The sequence below is a fragment of the Loxodonta africana genome, chromosome 15 (genome assembly GCF_030014295.1).
Source record: "Loxodonta africana isolate mLoxAfr1 chromosome 15, mLoxAfr1.hap2, whole genome shotgun sequence".
Classification (NCBI taxonomy): Eukaryota; Metazoa; Chordata; class Mammalia; order Proboscidea; family Elephantidae; genus Loxodonta; species Loxodonta africana.
In genome coordinates, this window is record NC_087356.1 from 66987732 (window position 1) to 66992319 (window position 4588).

Below are 4588 nucleotides of genomic sequence, written 5' to 3' on the forward strand. Positions count from 1 at the left end.
TGAATGGATAAACAAACTATGGTACATACACACAGTGGAATACTAAACAACGCTAAAGAATAGTAATGAATCGGCAAAACATCTCACAATATGGATGAGTCTGGAAGGCATTACGCTGAGTGACATAAGTCAATCACAAAAGGACAAATACTGTATGAGACCACTATTATAAAAACTCATGAAAAGGTTTATACTCAGACAGAAACAATGTTTGATGATTACTAGGAAGGGAAGGGGTGGAGAGGAAAAATAAAACTACTAGACAATCCCAATAGACAGTGGTAATTTTGGTGAAAGCTAAGACGGTAAGCAATACTGGGGAAGTCAGCAGAGGTTGATCTAGACAAGGTTGTGGAAGCTTCATAGACACATCCCAACTCCCTGAGGGACAGAATTACTGGCCTGAGGATTGGGGACCATGGTCTTGGTGACATCTAGCTCAACTGGCAAAACGTAGTTTATAAAGAAAATGTTCTACATCCCACTTTGGTGAGTAGTGTCTGGGGTCTTAAGAGCTTGTAAGTGGATATCTGAGATACTCCACTTGTCCCAACCTATCTGCAACAAGGAAGAATGAAGAAAACCAAAGCTGCAAAGGAAAGATTAGTCCATAGGACTAATGGACCACAACTACCACAGCCTCCAGCAGACTGTATCCAGCACAGGTAGAAGGTGTCCGGCTAACCACCATCAACTGCTCTGACAAGGATCACAGCAGAGATTCCTAGGCAGAGCAGAAGAAAAATGTAGAGCAAAACGCTAACTCACAACAAAAGACCAGATTTACTGGTCTGACAGAGACTAGTGAAACCCCAAGAGCATGGCCCTTGGACAAGCTTTAAACTCAGTAACGAAGTCCCTCCTGAGGTTCACCCTTCAGCCAAAGATTAGACAGGCCCACAAAACAAAAGGAGACTAAATGGGCATAGCAGCCTAGGGGCAAGAACTGGAAGGCAGGAGGGGACAGGAAACCTGGTAATGGGGAAACCCAAGGTCGATAAGGGAGAGTGTTGACACATCATGGGATTGGCAACCAACGTCACAAGAGAAAATGTGTATTAATTGTTTCGTGAGAAACTCTTGTTCTGTGAACCTTTATCTAAAGCACAATAAAAAAGTTTTGCTGATAATACCAAAAAAAAAAAATGATTAAGATCTCCATCCTTGCTTTCTGAGAAATAACTTCTAAAACCTTGGAATTCCCCCCAGTGACTCAAGTTTTTCTTATTTATGGAAAGATTCCAGACCAATCTACCTGGCAGGTTATGCTAATGAGGTGACTCTTGGGTTGGGGCTGGCCAAGCCAGAAAGACGCATCACGTGATGTCAGCCTGACCTCATGGGAGGGGGCTGGAGATTGAGTTCAGCCACATGGGTAATGATTCAATCAATCACGCCTATGTAATGAGACCCCAGTATAAAAACTCTGGACACAAAAGCTACACGACCCTTCAGGTAGGTGAGAGACATCAAAGCAAAGGAGAAAGTAATGCACCCTTTGAGACACTGACATTAGTTTTGGGAACCCTCCCAGACTTTGTCTTGTGTTGCGTCTCTTCTTTTACATCCTTTTACTATAATAAAACATAATCGTAAGTTAAAAAACAACAACAAAAAAAAAAACAAGAGTGTATGCTTTGGTGCTGTTGGGCGGAGTGTTCTGTATATGTCTATGAAGTCAAGTTGGTTGATTATGGCCTTTAGATCTTCTGTATCTTTACTGAATTTGTTTTTAAATGTTCTGTCCTTCATCAAAAGTGGTATGTTCAAATCTCTCACTATTATTTTGGAGTTGTCTATTTCTCTTTTCAATACTGTTACTTTGTCTTATGCATTTGGAGCCCTGTCATTGGGTGAATATGTATTTATTATGGTTATGTCCTCCCGGTGTGTTGACCCTTTAATCATTATACCGTGTCCTTCTTTATCCTTTACAGTAGATTTTCCTTTAAAGTCTATTTTATCGGAGACTAATATTGCCACTCCTGATTTTTTCTGGTTGTGTTTGCTTGATTTTCTTTTTTTCCATCCTTTGGATTTTTATTTATGTCTGTCTTAGTTATCTAGTGCTGCTATAATAGAAATAACACAAGTCAATGTCTTTAGCAAAAATAAATTTATTTCCTTACAGTAAAGTAGGCTAAAAGTTCAAATTCAGGGCATCAGCTCCAGGGGAAGCCTTTCTCTGTTGGCTCTGGAGCAAAGTCCTTCTCATCAATCTTCCCTTGGACTAGAAGTTTCTCTACCCAGGAACCCTGGGTCCAAATGACATGCTCTGCTCCTGGCACTGCTTTCTTAGTGATATGATATCTCCCTGTCTCTCTGCCTCCTTCTCTCTTTTCTATCCCAAAAGAAATTGGCTCAAGACACAATCCAATCCCATAAGTTGAGTTCTGTCTCATCAACGTAACTGCTGCCCTTCCCCCTTTATCATCATAGATGCAGGATTTACAACACATAGGGAAATCACATCAGATGACAAAATGTTGGACAATCATACAACACTGGGAATCATGGCCCAGTCAAACTGATGCACGCTTTTTGGGGGGACAGAAATCAATCCAGACAATGTCTTTGTGTCTAAGGTGTGTCAGTTGTAGACAGCATATAGATGAATTGTGTTTGTTTTCAATCCATTCTGCCACTCTTTGTCTCTTTACTGGTGCATTTAGGCTATTTACAGTCAGTTCCCTAAAGGGTAGGTATGAGTTTACTCATGTCATTTTGATGTATTTGTGTGTGTATGCATGTGTGTGTGTGTCTGTGTGTGTCTGTGCTGTAGACAGTTTCTTTGTTCTGCTTAAATTTCTGTGCTGAGTTCTTTTGTTTTTGGTATTTTCATCTCTTTCATTATTGTTGAATTTGTGTTTGCTGATCAGCTTCAGCTTTGTCTTTGATGATTAGGCTTGCTAGGTTGTCATATATATTTGACTCCCTTGTTTTTTTCAGGTCTTTGTTGTAAAAGGAATGACAGGAAGCATCTGACTGTTCTGCTATCTTTACCCTGCCATAAATGTTTTCTTCTTGTTGTTTTTCTTTTTTTTTCCCCTATAAGGAAAAAAAAAATTTTTTTTTTTTTATAAGGAGGCTCCAATCCCTGGGTATCAATGGGGGATATGTTGACTTCCACCCCCATCTGACTATGATCCTTCAACACATTTGAACCAAATGGAAAATTAGAAAGCCTCAGCAAAGAAATACAAAGTCTCAGCAAAGAATAAGAAGCTATAAATAAGAACTACATGTAAATTTGGAAACTGAAAAACACAATTATCAAAATAAATAACTCAATGGATAGGCACTAGAGCAGAATGGAGGAAAGAGAAGAAATAATGAGTGAATCTGAAGAAAGAGCAATAGAAATTACCTACCTGAAAAACTGAGAAAATAAACAGAACAACAAAGGGACAAAACCTCAGAGACTTGTAAGACTAATACAAAAGATGTAACATTCATGTTATTGGAGTCCCAGAAAGAGAGAAGAGGATAGAACTGAAAAAGTACTTGAAGAAATAATGGCTGGATAGTTCCCAAACATGGCAAAAGACATCAACCTAAATATTCAAGAAGCTGGGAGAACCTTAAACTGGATAAGTCCAGAGAAATACACACCAAGACACAGTATAGACAAACTTCTCAACACTGAAACAAAGACAAATTTAAAGCAGTAACAGAAAGATGATAACTTACTGGGGAATTAAAGAAAAAAAAATGAACGACAGTAAATATCAAATACAATGAAGGCCAGGAGGAAGTGGCATAACATGTTCTATGTGCTCAAAGAAAAGGAATGTCAACTCAGAATTCTACATACAGTAAAAATATTCTTCAGGAATGAAGGGAAAGTCAAGCATTCTTAGATGAAGACAAATTAAAAGAATTTATTAGCAGCAAGCTTTGTTAAAGTATGGCTGAAGAAAGTTTTTTAAACAGAAAGAATTGCTAAAAGACAAGAAATAACAAGAGAAACAGTAAAAATATGGGTAAATACAATGCATATTACTTCTTGTCTTTGGTGAATTTTCTAAATTAAGTATGATGATTGAAGAAAAAAAATAACACTTCCTATTGTGGTTCTCAATGCATACAGGACATATACTTAAAACAATTCTATTATAAATGGGGGAAGTAAAGTGACAAAGGGGGACATACGGTTCACTTGAATGGTAAAATGTCAACACCAATATGCTATGATTACATATATGCATAATGTAAAAAAAAAAAAAGGAAAGAAAAAGTAAAAAAAAAAAGTTTTAATTATCGATAGATGTGGGGCTTTAATCTGCTTATTTTTAAGACATTTTTGCAAATTACAGTAAGAAGTGAAAAATCTTAATAACAGAACAATCCATAAACCCCTTGGAAAATTTTGCTTATCAATAATTATACGAGGAGCCTTGGTCGCACAATGGGTAAAGCCCTAGACTGCTAACCAAAAGCCCTAGACTGCTAACCCACCAGCCACTCTGTGGCAGAAAAGACCTGGTGATGTGCTTCCGAAAAATTTACAGCATGGGAAACCCTGTGGGGCAGTTCTATTCTCTCCTATAGGGTCTCTATGAGGCGAAAAAGACTCTACAGCACACAC